Genomic DNA, 16639 nt, shown 5'->3' on the forward strand with positions numbered 1-16639 from the left:
GAAAGCAGCATTACTGGATGCTCATTGCTGCTCAGCACAATCTCACCCCCGATCCTGGGAATTGTTGATTCTGCACCCTGCAGTTCAGTTCTGCAATTAACTCGAGGGGGAGATGTGTGAGCAGAAAACAGAGCGAAATGAAAACACAGCTGGACAGATGTGCAACAGGTCAATCCACTGTTACAATAACTCCATCTCTGACTCCCTCCTGACAGTAACCAGCCCTTTCACAGAGACTGTGGGTGGCTCTGAAAAGAGCCTTTTGTTTATTAGATGTCATTTTGGCCGCTTTACTTTTTCTGGGAGCTCTGAGCGCTGGTTTTCTTGCGCAGCAGCACGGCCTGGATATTAGGCAGCACCCCGCCCTGAGCGATGGTCACCCCTCCCAGCAGCTTGTTGAGCTCCTCGTTGTTGCGGACGGCCAGCTGCAGGTGTCTGGGGATGATGCGGGTCTTCTTGTTGTCCCGGGCCGCGTTACCGGCCAGCTCGAGGATTTCAGCGGTCAGGTACTCGAGCACAGCAGCAAGATAGAGCGGGGCTCCAGCACCCACACGCTCAGCATAGTTACCCTTTCTCAGGAGCCTGCGAACACGGCCCACCGGGAACTGCAGTCCAGCCCGGGAGGAGCGAGACTTGGCCTTGGACCGAGCTTTCCTGCCGGTCTTTCCTCTTCCAGACATTTCCACAATCTCACAAATACTTTCACAAAGAATGGATAATTTTTCAGCTTTTGTCGTAAGCTTGAAACAGTCAGGATGGCGGAGTGGTCTAAGGGGCTGTGTTCAGGTCGTAGTGTTTTCTGGAGGCGTGTGTTCAAATCCCAAATCTACCAAGTTGTGTTTTGACTGAACTGGAGGGATTTGGGAGCAGCGGTGAAGGGAAAGCATGGAAGATTATTGACAAGGAAAATGAAAATGGACCCAAAGATGTTTCTTCAATACATTAAGGTGAGAGGCAACTAAGGAAAGAGGAGTGCACTGAAAAGACCAAAAAATCACAGTGATTTTTGACATCCTGCCAGGAGTGAGTGGCGCGTGCACGGGATGATGTCATTTTGCAGCGCCAACATCATCACATTTCCGCAACAAATCCATCTTCGTGCACGCGTGATAAAGCGTCATTGGGTATCTAGCCACCCCATCCCCCCACCACTTGGCTGGTGGAAGTGGCTGAATGGGAGATTTTGAAGCTGTAGCTCTCCCCCCTCGGCAACTCACTCCAGGCCTTGACGATTCCCCCCCTCAGCCGCTCGCTCCAGACCTCGCTGCTCCCCCACCCCCCCACTCCCCTGGCCAGTTGTTCCTCGCTTCGCACTACCCCACTCTCTGACCACTCGCCCCAGGCCGCGCCGCTTCCCTCCTCTCAGCTACTCACTCCTCCGTCGCCCTGTCACTCCTTGCGGCCCTCCTGCTTCTACAGGTGGCGCCTGGTGAAGAAATGTGGGAGCGAGTGTCACGGCCAGAGCTAGCAGCTGAGGGCTGGGCTGGGACAGGGTGGGGGGTGGGGGTGCGGAGAGCGAACAGCCAGAGTGCGGAATTTCGCCAGTAGGGAGGAGGGGGAGAAAGCGAGTTGCAGAGGGGGGAGAGCGGTCAGTGAGGTGGGAGCTAGTAGCTGCGTTCGGGTGAAGTCAATCCTGGTCAGTTATATAAACAAATCACAATAACGAATTGGCAGCACATTTTATCCTCTGCCCAATTTTCCTTTCCATCGATCGGGGTGCTAATTCACTATCTTCCAATGGAAATTCAATCATAAAATTCCTTTTGTATTTAATAGGATTACTGAAATGTTAAATGGATCTGAGGATTACAGTTCGTATTAGCAAACACACCCGAGTGAATTAGCACCCCAATCGATGGAAAGGAAAATCGGGGAAAGTATAAAATGTGCCGCCAATTTCGTTATTGAGATTCATTGAGTAATTCGATTCTGCCCAACACTGAAATTGGCGGCTTTTTTGAATTCAACCTTTCTGCCAGGACGACAATTTAAGCCAATGATTTGCTGTATTTTCTAATTCGAGGCTCGGCAATTGGTTAAGACATGCGAATGGGAAGAGGGTGACCAATCAGAAGTGGGCTCTGGGTAGCGCGGGCTCAAACTGTGGGAATTCCAGGTCCCTGAATGACTGAGCTGAAACTGATCAGTTTCACAAACCCTGTCAGTTTCACTGCAGGAAACACCGTCTCGGGGGAAATAACATCACAAGTGGGTCTGGTTCCAGCGACCGATTCAACGGCTGCTGCAAAACTCCCGGATTCCCTCATTGCAGCGAAATCATTTTGAAATTCTATGAAAACAATGAGTGATTCTGGAGGAGTGATGTGGCTTTTCACTGAGGGCATGTGTCGACTGGAGAAATAACAAACTGAAGAGCCTCAGGCGCTGTTTACACAGCCCGTTCAGAAAATCAAATCCACTGCATATCCTTGCTACAAATGAAATGTCAAATTTGGGGATTCTAGTTTTGTATCCCGAACACAGCACAGATTTATTCCAGACAGTTCTAAACAGCCTATCCCAGCTCCCGTTTCCAGGTCACTGCTCTCTCTGTGAGGCGGTGGGTGGCTCTTAGAAGAGCCTTTGTTGTGTTTGCAGGAAAGGGTCGAGTTGTTCAGCCGCAGAATTCGTAGAGAGTGCGGCCCTGCCGTTTCAGAGTGTACACCACATCCATGGCAGTGACCGTCTTGCGCTTGGCGTGTTCAGTGTAGGTGACTGCATCCCTGATCACATTCTCCAGGACAACCTTCAACACCCCACGAGTCTCCTCATAGATCAAACCCGAGATCCGCTTGACCCCGCCACGGCGAGCCAGGCGGCGGATTGCTGGTTTGGTGATGCCCTGGATATTATCACGAAGCACTTTGTGGTGCCGCTTTGCTCCGCCTTTGCCCAGTCCTTTCCCTCCTTTACCTCTGCCAGACTTTCTTTTATTAATTTCCAAAATATACTTTATTCATTAAAATCTGTAAAATAAAATACATTACAAAACAGTTCCCAAAAGCACCAAGTCAAACAATACAAAGAGTGCAAAGGAGATCAGTTTCCTTCAATACAGGAGTGAGTTGCCTCACAACCCTTCCATTTCATTGTCATGCCATGTACATTTTACAGCAAACAAATATTTTCTGGCTACAGTTCGAGTGGTTTCCCATGGATCCGGCCCCTCAGTTCAGCTTGGTGAGGGGACCTTACACAGTGGTCTTTCCACATTGAGCCTTTGCTGCGGCTGCCCCAAGTTTTAATGCGTCCCTCAGCACATAGTCCTGGACCTTGGAATGTGTCAGTCTGCAACATTCGGTCATGGACAACTCTTTGCACTGGAAGACCAGCAAGTTTCGGGCAGACCAAAGGGCATCTTTCACCGAATTGATAGTCCTCCAGCAACAGTTGATTTTTATCTTGGTGTGCGTCCCTGGGAACAGCCCACAGAGCACAGACTCCTGTGCTACAGAGCTGCTTGGGATGAACCTCGACAAAAACCACTGCATCTCTTCCACACCTGCTTTGCAAAGACACATTCCAGAAAGAGGTGGGCAACGTCTCTTTTCCACCACAGCCACCTCGAGGGCCGCGTGTGGATGGGGTGAGACTTCGGGTGTGCAGGAAGGATCTGACAGGGAGGGCTCTTCTCATCATCAGCCAGGCTACATTTTGGTGCTTGTTTGAAAGTTCTGGTGATGAGGCATTCTGCCAAATGACTTTGGACTTCTGCTCAGGGGACCATCCGACAGGATCCACCATCTCCTTTTCCCGTAGGGCGGTGGTCAAAGGTGTTTTTCCACAGAAACTTTTCCATGAAGGATAGGTAGTACGGCACAGTCCAACTGGATGGAGCATTCCACGGCAATATGACCAGGCCCATCCTTTGCAACACCGGGGACAGATAGAACCTCAGCACGTAGTGACACTTGAAGTTTGCAAACTGGGGATCTACACACAGCTTGATGCAGCCGCACACAAAGGTAGCCATAAGGATGAGGGCGACGTTGGGTACATTTTTCCCGCCCTTATCCAGAGGTTTGAACATCGTGTCCCTCCGGACTCGGACCATTTTGGATCCCCAGATGAAGCGGAAAATGGCTCAGGTGATCGCCACAGCGCAGGAATGCGGTATGGGCCAGACCAGCACCACGTACAGCAATGTGAGCACCTCGCCCTTGATGACCAGGTTCTTACCCATAATGGAGAGAGATCGCTGCTCCCACATGCTCAGCTTATGTTGTACCCTGGCTACTCGCTCCTTCCAGGTTTTGGTGCACGTCCCAGCCCTTCCAAACCATATCCCCAGCACCTTCAGGTAGTCTGACCTAACGGTGAAGGGGACAAAGGATCGGTCAGCCCAGTTCCCAAAGAACATGGCCTCGCTCTTGCCGTGTTTAACATTGGCTCCCAAGGCCAGTTCGAGCTGGTCGCAGATGCTCATCAGTCTGCGCACAGACAGTGGATCCGAGCATAAAATGGCGATGTCATCCATGTACAGGGAGGTTTTCACCTGAGTGCCTCCGCTGCCTGGGATTGTCACCCCTCTGATGCTCGCATTCTTCCTAATAGACTCTGCAAAGGGTTCAATACTGCAAACAAACAAGACAGGGGAGAGAGGACAGCCCTGTCTGACTCCAGATTGGATCGGGAAACTTTCTGATTCCCACCCATTGATTGAGACTGCACTACTGATGTTTGTGCAGAGTAGTTTGACCCAATTGCAGATTCCCTCCCCAAACCCCATTTTGGAATGCACATCCATCATGTAAGTGTGCGATATCCTGTCAAAAGCCTTCTCCTGGTCCAGGCTGATGAGGCAGGTGTCCACCCTCCTGTCCCGTACATAGGTGATCATATCCCTGAGTAGTGCAATGCTATCAGAGATTGTCCTGCCTGGTATAGTATAGGTCTGATCAGGGTGAATCACCAACTCCAGAGCAGACTTGAATCGACTGGCTATGACTTTTGACAGAATCTTGTTGTCAGCATTAAGCAGTGAAATGGGCCACCAATTTCTTATTTCTGTCCTCTCCCCCTTCTGCTTGTCGATGAGGGTGATGATGCCTTTCCTCATGGATTCTAACATACTGCCAGCCTGGAGCATACTCTTGTTTACTGCCAGACAAGTTGATTCTTGCCTCACATCGGTGCACAATAAAAGAGACTGATTCCGTCAGGCTCCTTTTTATACAGGCCACCCGGACCTGGCTGAGAATGGCAGAGAGAGAGCAGGAAGGGGAGGAGACAGAGTGAAGATTGAACAGAGAGCAGATGGGAGGAGACACCCAGAGTGACAGACGGAGAGAGAACGGCCCCTCATCTTTCAGCTCCACCTCCAGTTTCCTCCGGGCTGCCAATTTCAAACCCTTTATTAACAGTGGAACCGAAACCCAGCTCTCCACAAAAACCCTTCCAGACTCAGTCTTCATAGTCAAGGCTTTCCAGAAAGCCGGAGCTTTTAAATATGGTCCCGATGCAATTAACGCTCAGTAATATTCCCACCTAAACACAGTCCATTCTATACAAAGAAACCTCCTCAGTAACATCACCATTTCCACACACATCCCCTTCCAGCAGTTTGCAGCACCTTACTGCAGCTGCTTGGGGAATCTCCTGTGTTATGATTGGAGTTGGAAAGCGGCCTTTACCCGGCAGTGTTATTGTCTCACACTGAATCTGCGAGACATCCTGTTCTCTTTAATGCGAGAGAGAAAGCACGGATTTAGGAAATGTTCATTTGAAATGATCTCTATTGAGAACGAGCCCGGCCGTGGGACAGGTATTCCAGTGCAAAGAGCTGTCCATGACCGAGTGTTGCATACTGGCACATTGCAACGTCCAAGACTATGTGCTGTGGGACGGCATTAAAGCTTGGGGAAGCCACCATGGAGACTCAATGGGGAAAGGCTGCAGTCTAAGGCCCTAGTAGGCCACAGTACAGTGAGGGGCTGGAACCCGTGTAAAACCCCTCGGGCTGTTTGCACCAGAGAATGTTTGATGTGTAATGTAAATACTGTAAATATAACCTGTGCAGGCAGGGATAGTGAGATACATCATGTACATTATTGAAGGAAACTGATCTGTATTGTACCTTACGTAATATTAAATTTGAACTGCTTTGCAATGTAATTGCACAAATTATACGAATAAAATACATATTGTGCAAAAGAAAGCAGCTTTCCTGTCAACACACACCTTGTCTCAGGGCACAACTTTCCTGTGATCTTGTCATACCCAACTTCGCTCTATATCTTCTGACACACACACTTTACAGTCTGTCATTTCCAAAAACAAGCATTCTAAAATCAAAAGACCTTTTGTTTATTTCTCCTTTCTTTTCATTTCTCCTCTATTCTTCTCAATCACTCCCTTCAACAGTCCTATTCAGATCAAGGTGGAATGTGAATAGTGTCACAACTCACCTGACACTATTATTACCCTTCTTTTCTCTTGTCTCATTCAATGGGAAAGTTTTATTCACCAGTCTGTTGCTGTTTTACACTCTTGCCATACCATCTGGTATTGCATCCATCTGAATTCTGTGCTTTCATGGCCTTACATATCTTTTCCTCTTCTGGATGATTTGTTTGCTTCTGTTCCATTCAACCAGGCTGGACCACAGGGAAGCTTAGAACCTTTGCCTTGGATGGGTCCACGTTGATCCATTACATTCAGAATCACCTCCTTGAAATAACTCCATCGTACAACTACAGAAACCACACAGAATCTGCTTCAAACACTCCTCCTCATTTTATCTGTTCTGACTGTCAACACCTCCAGCTCTTTTGTTTAAGTGGAACCCATCAGGTTTGTATAGGCTCCTTCTATTCTGAAAGCTGTAGCATTGGTTCAGGGAATTCAGCCCTGTTTCTCTACTCGAAAGGATCAGCCATGCTTGATCTGCCTCGTATTTTGCTTTTATTGCAACGTTACAAGACCTCCAATCCTCTGGCACCACACCTGTATCCAGTGAGGGATTGGAAAATGATGGTCAGACCTTCCACTATTTCTTAAATGCAAAATACAGCGGATGCTTGAAATCTGAAACAAAAACAAGAAATGCCGCATTCACTCAGCAGGTCTGGCAGCATCTGTGGAAAGAGAAGCAGAGTTAACGTTTCGGGTCAGTGACCAAGGGTCACTGACCCGAAACGTTAACTCTGCTTCTCTTTCCACAGATGCTGCCAGACCTGCTGAGTGAATCCGGCATTTCTTGTTTTTGTTCCACTATTTCTTCCCTGGCTTCTTTCAACAGCCTGGGGTACATTTCATCTGGTCCTGATGATTTATCCACATTCAAGGATGCTCATCCCATTAAGACTTCCTCTCTCCTTAAGTTATCACGTCCAATACATCACACTCCTCCTCCTTTAAACAATATCTGCATCACCCTCTCATTCGGGAATACAGTAAAGTATTCATTAAGGATATTGGCAACATCTTCCACCCCGATACAAAGGTTACATTTTTGATCTTTTTTGTGCCCTGCTGTTTGTTTAGTTGCCTCTGACTCTAATGTTTTAATGCAACATCTTTGGGTCCATTGTTATTTTGTTTGTCCATGTTCTTTCATGCTTTTACTTTGCTTTTTGCCGCTGCTCCCAAACGCCTCCAGTTCAGTCAAAACACAACATGTCAGAAGTGGGTCTCGAACCCACGCCTCCAGTGGAAACTGCGACCTGAACGCAGCGCTTTAGACCGCTCAGCCATCCTGACTGTCTGCGATGTGCTATCAATGCTAAGGAAATTATTCATTCTTTGTGAAAGTATTTGTGAGATTGTGGAAATGTCTGGAAGAGGAAAGACCGGCGGGAAAGCTCGGGCCAAGGCCAAGTCTCACTCCTCCCGGGCTGGACTGCAGTTCCCGGTGGGCCGTGTTCACAGGCTCCTGAGAAAGGGTAACTATGCTGAGCGTGTGGGTGCCGGAGCCCCGGTCGATCTGGCTGCTGTGCTCGAGTATCTGACCGCTGAAATCCTCGAGCTGGCCGGTAACGTGGCCCGGGACAACAAGAAGATCCGCATCATCCCCAGACAACTGCAGCTGGCCGTCCGCAACGACGAGGAGCTCAACAAGCTGCTGGGAGGGGAGACCATCGCTCAGGGCGGGGTGCTGCCAAATATCCAGGCCGTGCTGCTGCCTAAGAAAACCAGCACTCAAGAGCTCCCAGAAAAAGTAAAGCGGCCAAAATGTCATCTAATAAACCAAAGGCTCTTTTCAGAGCCACTCACAGTCTCTGTGAAAGGGCTGGTTACTGTCAGGAGGGAGTCAGAGATGGAGTTATTGGAACAGTGGATTGACCTGTTTCACATCTGTCCAGGTGTGTTTTCAGTTCCCTCTCTGGATTTCGCTCTGTTTCTCTGCTCACACATCTCCCCCTCTAGTTAAGTGAAGAACTGAACTACAGGGTGTCAGAATCAACAATTTAATAAATCCCGCTGCCTTCGATTTGCTAAATCCCGAGATTATCCCGGTACATTAACGGGAACGGGTTCGGAGCTGATGAATTAATTTAATAATGGAAGTGTCCGGGTTAATTCTCTGTGTTTCATTTGGACAGTTTGAATTGTGCTTTTTTTTTTCTCTCTGGTGATCTGAGCGCCGCTTCTCAATGAGAATCTGCTCCCGGAACAGAGTAAATGCAGGAAGGAAGAGGCCATTCTCGGGCTGTGTGTTTTTCTCCTAACCTGATCTGTTTAGACCGCACTGTTCCCAGAGGACGGAATCAGTGAGAGTTGTGCACACACAGGAGCTGAGTCCATTGCAGCGCTTTAATATGTGCCTTCTCCCCGGCCCTCCCTATTCTCCGGACACAGAGCTGTCTGTTTCCCCCGGCGGCGGGATAGAGTCGGGGATTCTCTCCCCGCAGTGTCAGGGTCTGCAACCCCGGGGAACTGGCGGTTTCAGTCAGAGTGACCGAGCTGCCTTACATATCCTGTGTACTAATCTCCAATGGATTCAAATATTAGTGAACTCATTGGGTAATGTTAGTAAATAACCCTCATGTGAACGGACCCGGCTCCATTAATGCCTTCCAAATAAAACTGGGATCCATTTCTTTTCCCCAAATGCCAGCTAACGGATCCCAGGAGCGGGGTTGAGATTGTGCTGAGCAGCAATGAGTCTCCGGTAATGCTGCTTTTTAAATTCCAGATCAGCTCTCAGTCCGACAGGCCTTTTGGGAAAGTGATGTGACAAAACAGAAACCATGTGGCCGCCCCTCCAATCTAATGGGTTTGATGATGAACAGAGATGGCAGCTCTTTCCTTTGCTGATTTGGTGGCTCTGAAAAGAGCCCTTGTTACATTTGTTACTGAAGCTAGGTTTTAGGTGCGTTCCCCGCGGATGCGGCGGGCCAGCTGGATGTCTTTGGCCATGATGGACCGGGATCATTCTGGTGAATCTGCTCATTTTCCGGCAGAAGCATCAGTCGCTGTTTGAACTGTTTAAAGTCAGGGGTGTATTAGCAGCCAGAAAGTGAAGGGCAGTTCATTGCTCCCTGCAGCATTATCCGCCTCTTTCAGGAGAAAAGATCAGAAACCGCTCGTTTCTGTCAGTCCCCGAGAAGCCTGTGAGAGGCGGTTAGTCGCTAATTTGTTCCTTTTACAGAGTGGAAGCTGATATTTGTCTCGTTTTAAATTGCTGAACCGGACCTTCCTCCCGCCGCTGACAGTTAACAGATTGACAAATGAAAACGATTCCTAAAATCGCGTCAGGATTTTGTGACGGTAAATACAGTAAAACAGAACATAAAATGAGAGGTTTTAAAATTGTTGCCTGAAAATTGAAATTTTCCATCACTTCAATTCCTTCCTGCTCTGGAATTGCCAGGCTTTTTCCAATTGGAAAATCTAAGCCAATGAGAACTTCTATTTACTTATATGTGATTCTCCTATTGGTTAAGAATTGGATTGAGAAGCGGTGACCAATCAGAGACAGAGTCAAACTGCGGGGATTCCAGGCCCCCAGTAACTGAGCTGAAACTGTTCAGATTGACAAACCATGGCAGTAGCTTCACACATTGGACACTTCACACTGAGTCATTCAAGGGCTGGTGTGAGAGAAGCTTCAGATCCTGTCATTACTCTCTGACTCATTATTCATCTCGAACCAAACAATTAATAAATGTGAAGCAGTGAAGAGACTTTTCATTCTCACTGCAGAATGTGTCATCTGGGGAAATAAGGAACTATTGTTTTCGGAGATTCCAGGTACATTCCTCCCTGAACAAATCCATTCCTAACATTCCCGATCACAGCCTATCCCAGCTCCTGTTGTCACCCGACTCCAGCTGAATTGGAGAAACTCATGTGTTGGGGTTTGATTTGTGAGGTGGGGTTTCTCCGCCAGTGTTACTGTCTTACAAACTCTCCCCCTGAATTTGTGAACTGAGACTGCACCGAACACATCCCCAGTTATAGTGAGGGCCGGACATCCCTCTGTTTTATGACAGAGAGTGGGGAAAGGGCTGGGTGGAGGGGAGTCACCAGGGATCCTGGATTTACTCCAAATCATTTCCATGTGGAATCTGCAGGCGGGGCCTGGACAGGGATCATTTGATCAGGGGATCAGCTCTTTCCTGAGAGATGTGGGTGGCTCTGAGAAGAGCCTTTGTGTTCAGATGTTTACAAGTTTCCCGCGCTTTCACTTCTTTCCACACCCTGCTTTCTGAGACTTCGCTGCTTTCGGCTTGACCTTGCTCTTCCATGTCTGCACTTTCTTCAGCGCCTTTCCGCCCGCCGCACTCTTGCCTTTTTTGACCTTCTTCGCAGGAGACTTTTTCTGAAGCACTGCTTTCTTCACCGCCTTATTTGGCGTTGCCGCCGCCTTGCTGCTCGTTTTCTTGGCTGTTACTTTCTTTGTTGTCACTTTCTTGTCTTCTGGTTTCTTCACCAAAGATTTCTTGTCTGCTGGTTTCTTCACTGAAGATTTCTTGTCTGCTGGTTTCTTCACTAAAGATTTATTGGCTGCTGGTTTCTTCACCTTCTTTCCCACTTTTCCCTGGGTTTTCCTTCTTGCTGATTTTGAAGGAGCCGGAGGCGCCCTGTCCCTTGCTCTGCACCAGGGAGCCTTTGTTCACATTCCTCTTGATACTTTGCTTGATCTGGGTCTTGAGCTTCTCCTGAGCGGTGGCAGACCTGCAAGGAATCAACTACCAGCTAGCGTACAAAGCGAGACCAAGGCTCAGGGCCTTCAGTTACCTGGAGGGGAGTCGGAGAGGCAGCGGATCCTGTGAGGAACCACAATCCAGGAAGGATGAGAAGGTCATTGTCAGGGTACAGAGGAGATTAAGTTAAAGATTTACCAGTTTATAAGCAAGCGCAGAGCCAAGGAACGGTGCTGGGGCAGATCAAATAATAGGAAGCTGTGATCAGTTGGAAGGCAAGAGTGATTAAATGACAGAAGAGATGATGATGCAAGGCAAAAGTCAGGGAAAGAATAAATAACATTTTATAAGCACAGATACCAGGAGTGGGGTTTGAACCCACGCAGACACATGTCTATTGAATCTTAAGTCCAACGCCTTAACCACTCGGCCATCCTGTTACGTTAGCCCGCCACTGAAAATGAAATTTAATGTGATCCGGGTGCCATCTGGCCTTTTCCAATAAAAAGTTATGACTCCTCTCCCATGCTAAATTGGACCCTTCATTATTTATGAACCTCAATCGGATCACCCCTCAGTCTAGGTTTCTCTAAGGTGTAGGGTCCCAACTCTTTTAGTCTAACTTGATAACCAAGATGTCTTATACTGGGAATTCGTCGAATGTCTCTCCTCTGTACCCTTTCCAAAGCCTCAATATCACCCATCATGTGAGGAGACCAAGACTGGATACAATATTCCAAGTGAGTCCTGACCAAGGTTTCATAAAAGGACAAATTCATGACATCTCAGATACTGAAGGAGTCCGTGTCCAGAAGCAGCAAGACCTGGACAACATTCAGACTTGGGCTGCTAAGTGGCAAGTAACATTCACACCACATAAGTACCAGGCAATGACCATCTCCAACAAGAGAGAATGTAACCATCTCCCTTTGACGATCAACAGCATTGCCATCGCTGAATCCCCCCACCATCAACATCCTGGGGGTTACCATTGACAAAAGCATAACTGGACCATTCATATACATACTCTGGCTACAAGAGTAAATCAGATCGTGGGAATTCTGTGATGAGTAACTCAGCTCAAGGCACGTGGTGAAATGCTCATTAGGAGAGCTGGAGAAATGGACTGGTCAGGTGGGCAGAAAAGTGGCAAATGGAACTCAACTTGGAGAAGTGTGAGGTGATGCCTTTGGTGTGGTCAAACACAGCAAAGGAATACACAATTAATGGGTGAATGCTGAGAGGTGTAGAGGAAGTGAGGGACCTTGAAGTGAATGTCCACAAATCCCTGAAAGTAGCAGGACAGGTTGATAAGTTGGTTGAGAAGGCTTATGGAATCCTTTCCTTTATTAGCCGATGTATAGAATATAAGAGCAGGGAGGTTATGCTGGAACAGTGTCAATCATTAGTTAGGCCACAACTTGAGTTCTGTGTGCAGTTCTGGTCACCTCATTCCAGAAAGGATGTAATTGCACTAGAGAGGTTACAGAGGAGATTTACGAGGATGTTGCCAGCTCTGGAAAAATGCAGCGATGAGGAAAGATTGGATCAGCTGGGGTTGAATAGAGGAGGCTGAGGGGAGATTTGATTGAAATGTACAAAATTGTGAGGGGTCTGGATAGAATGGATGGGAAGGGTCTATTTACCTTAGTAGGGAGGTCAGTGACTAGGGGGCATAGATTTAAAGTGATGTGTTGAACAATTAGAGGGGAGATGAGGAAAGGTTTTTTCACCCAGAGGGCTGTGGGAGTCTGGAACTCACTGCCTGTAAGGGTAGCTGAGGCAGAAACCCTCAACTCATTTAAAAGGAGTCTGGATGTGCACCTCAAGTACCTGAACCTGCAGGGCTACGGTCCAAATGCTGGGCAATGGGATTCAGCTGGGTGGCTCGTTTTTTTGGCCTGCCTGTGCTATAAACTTTCTATGTTCTATGATTCTATGCAGATACAATTGGCCGAATGGCCTCCTTCTGCACTGCAATAATTTTGTGATTTTTGACTCTCCAGAACTTGTCAACCATCTACAAGGCACAAACCAGGATGAGTGCAGCACCAACAATACTCTAGAAACTCGACACTGTCCAGGACAAAGCAGCCGCCTTGATTGTCACCCCATTCACCACCTGAAACATTCACTCCCTTCATCACTGACGCTCAGTGGCAGTAGTGTGTACCATCTACCAGATGCACTGCTGCAACTCACCAAGGCACCGCAGACAGCACCTTCCAAACCGAAGACCTCCACCACTTTGAAGGACAAGGACTGCAGATGCATGGAAACACCACCATGTGCAAGCTCCCCTCCAAGTCACACACCATCTGATCTGCAAATATATCGCTGTTCATGCACTGATGCTGGGTCAAATTCCTGGATCTCCCTTCCTAACAGAAATGTGGGTGTACCTACACCACATGGAGTGCAGCAATTCGAGAAGGGAGCTCACCACCACCTTGTCAAGGACAATTAGGGATGGGTAACAAATTCTGGCCTTGCCAGTGTCGCTCACATCCCATGAAAGAATATGCCTCATTTTATACTCAATTGTCCTCTGAATGCAGCCCAACCCTCTATTTGCTCCAACTATCACTTCACAGCATTGCTGCTGTACCTTTAGAGATCTGTGCACTAGAACATCCAGATCTCTGCTCAAAATTATTTTCTTTTTTCCACCTACTTTAATGTTTTTCCCTGAAGGGTGTATGAATGTTGAGCATTCGCCCTGTCCTCATGAATAACACTGCACTTACCCAAATTAAACATAATTTACCAGTCATGAACCCAATCTCCCAACACATTAAGATCAGCCTGAAATAGTCGAGTATCGTCTACAGTCTGAACACTCGCACAGATCTTCAAATCATCTGTAAATTTACAGATGGTGCCCCCTACACCTACATCCAGATCATTAATAAAAATAGTAAAGAGCAACAGTCCCAACACCGATCCCTGTGGGACACCACTAGTAACTGGTCTCCAAACAGATCCAGATCCATCTGTAACTACTTTCTGCCTACGTCTGCCAGTCAGTTCCCAATCCAGATCAATATTTTACCACTGATACCAGGGACTTTAATCTTATAGAGAAGCCTCTTGTGTGGAACCTTATCAAAATCTTTTGACTGAGATCTGCTAATTGAACACAGGCCGGGGATAAGGCCTAGGCCTGTCCTGCTTTGTGTGTGGGTCTCAGGACCACACAGGGTGAGATCAGCTCACTGAGCACAGGCCCATCCTGCTCTATATGGTGCTCAGTACCTCACCAAATGAGAATAACTAACACACCAAAGGCCATGGAGCCTCGGCCCATCCTTCCCTGATTGCGGTTCAGTGCCAACCAGGTCAGATCAGCTAATTCAGCACAGGCCGGAGATGGAAGCTGGATCTTTCCTGCTCTGGGGACTCCGTACCATACCAGGAGCGATGAAGTAAAATACCTCAGGCCTGGGATGGAGCCTGAGATTTCCCTGTTCTGTGTGGGGCTCTGGACAACAACGTGTGAGAAGAACTATCATCCCTCAGGCTGAGGAAGGAGCCTGGGCCCATTCTGTTCTGTGTGGCTCCTACCACACTGAGTGGGATCAGTTAACACAACACAGGCCATGAATACAACCAGGCCCTTTCCTGCTCCGTGTGGCTCAGTATCACACCAGGTGGCATCAGCTAACACAGCACAGGCTGGGGCTGGGGCTGGAGCCTGGGCCCGCCCTGCTCTGTGGGCTCAGTAACAACCCGTAAGATGAACTTTTTTCAAAAGACTTCAGTGTATTTATCTCTGTCCAACACTCTGAGGCAGCTTTCTGTGTTTATAATGAGTGTAATTTATTGACTGGTCTCTTGGATCAAACAGGGTAACAGACAGAGGTCTGTGTGCAGAGGGTTTGGGGGTGAGCTCTGATTCCTAACCCTTTCTGGATTGTGAGGAATAAAGAATGAATGAGAGAGAGAGAATGTGGGAGAAGGGATGATGGAAAAATTTGTCCGTGAACCTGATGAAAAGTGGCTCAAACGCAAGATAATATTAAGATATCAAGAGCAGAACATTAACATAATCTGAGTTCCGCGATCTGGTCGGGTCCCATTCCCCTGAAGTGAGGAATGAACGGGTGGGGAAATTCCGCCTGGAGTTATATTTGTCTCCAATGAAGATGAGTTCACAGTGAGGCTGGAATAGCTCAGTTGGGAGAACACTAGATTGAAGAACCAGGATACAATCCCTGGTTTCATCAGTTTTAATTTGGTGTCTCCTTCATTTTAAGTAGAGAGAATCAGAGGGGAGATTTTCCACTCTTGACCCCATGGACTGAATTTTAAACTAACGGGGCGGCTCTCGGCAGAGGCACCGGAAGTGGGTGTCGTCACCACACGAGTGAAATGTGGCCGACCGACCCCGATCACGGAGCAGCCGACTAATTAATGAAGGGGAGGCGTGGGGCCCATGTAAACAAGGACCAGAGGTAGGGAACGAGGCACCGATGGCACCGACATCTGACACAACGGCAGGTGCTGGCACCATATTGAAAGGGCTGCCAGACCTGCATTCACTGCTGCCTGGTTTAAAGGAGTGTCTTCCTGAGAGCCCTCTGCTGCCCCAGAACCCGTTCTGCTGCCTCTGCTGCCCCAGGACCCATTCTGCTGCCTCTGCTGTCCCAGAACCCGTTCTGCTGCATCTGCTGCCCCAGGATCCGTTCTGCTGCCCCAAGACCCGTTCTGCTGCCTCTGATGCCCCAGGACAAGTTCTGCTGCCCCAGGATCGGTTCTGCTGCCTCTGCTGCTCCAGGACCCGTTCTGCTGCCCCAGGACCCGTTCTGCTGCCTGTGATGCCCCAGGACCCGTTCTGCTGCCCCAGGACCCGTTCTGCTGCCTCTGCTGCTCCAGGACCCGTTCTGCTGCCCCAGGACCCGTTCTGCTGCCTCTGCTGCCCCAGGACCCGTTCTGCTGCCCCAGGACCCGTTCTGCTGCTCTGCTGCTCCAGGACCCGTTCTGCTGCCCCAGGACCCATTCTGCTGCCTCTGCTGCCCCAGGACCCGTTCTGCTGCCTCTGCTGCTCCAGGACCCGTTCTGCTGCATCTGCTGCCCCAGGACCTGTTCTGCTGCCTCCGCTGCCCCAGGACCAGTTCTGCTGCATCTGCTGCCCCAGGACCTGTTCTGCTGCCTCTGCTGCCCCAGGACCTGTTCTGCTGCCTCCGCTGCCCCAGGACCAGTTCTGCTGCATCTGCTGCCCCAGGACCTGTTCTGCTGCCTCTGCTGCCCCAGGACCAGTTCTGCTGATTCTGCTGCCCCAGGACCAGTTCGCTGCATCTGCTGCCCCAGGACCTGTTCTGCTGCATCTGCTGCCCCAGGACCAGTTCTGCTGCATCTGCTGCCCCAGGACCAGTTCTGCTGCCTCCGCTGCCCCAGGACCTGTTCTGCTGCCTCTGCTGCCCCAGGACCAGTTCTGCTGCATCTGCTGCCCCAGGACCTGTTCTGCTGCATCTGCTGCCCCAGGACCTGTTCTGCTGCCTCCGCTGCCCCAGGACCTGTTCTGCTGCCTCTGCTGCCCCAGGACCTGT

The 16639-nt window shown here is 49.0% G+C and overlaps 2 non-coding genes across 2 annotated transcripts; both read right to left on the bottom strand.

Moving 5' to 3' along the window:
* Positions 1 to 7618: 7618 nt before the first annotated feature.
* On the bottom strand, positions 7619 to 7701 carry trnal-cag (transfer RNA leucine (anticodon CAG)). Its single transcript has one exon. It is a non-coding gene; the product is annotated as a tRNA-Leu (tRNA).
* Positions 7702 to 11447: 3746 nt separating this feature from the next.
* Positions 11448 to 11530, bottom strand: trnal-uaa (transfer RNA leucine (anticodon UAA)). The gene has a single exon. It is a non-coding gene; the product is annotated as a tRNA-Leu (tRNA).
* Positions 11531 to 16639: the final 5109 nt, after the last annotated feature.

Source organism: Heterodontus francisci, unplaced genomic scaffold, assembly GCF_036365525.1.
Source record: "Heterodontus francisci isolate sHetFra1 unplaced genomic scaffold, sHetFra1.hap1 HAP1_SCAFFOLD_330, whole genome shotgun sequence".
NCBI lineage: Eukaryota > Metazoa > Chordata > Chondrichthyes > Heterodontiformes > Heterodontidae > Heterodontus > Heterodontus francisci.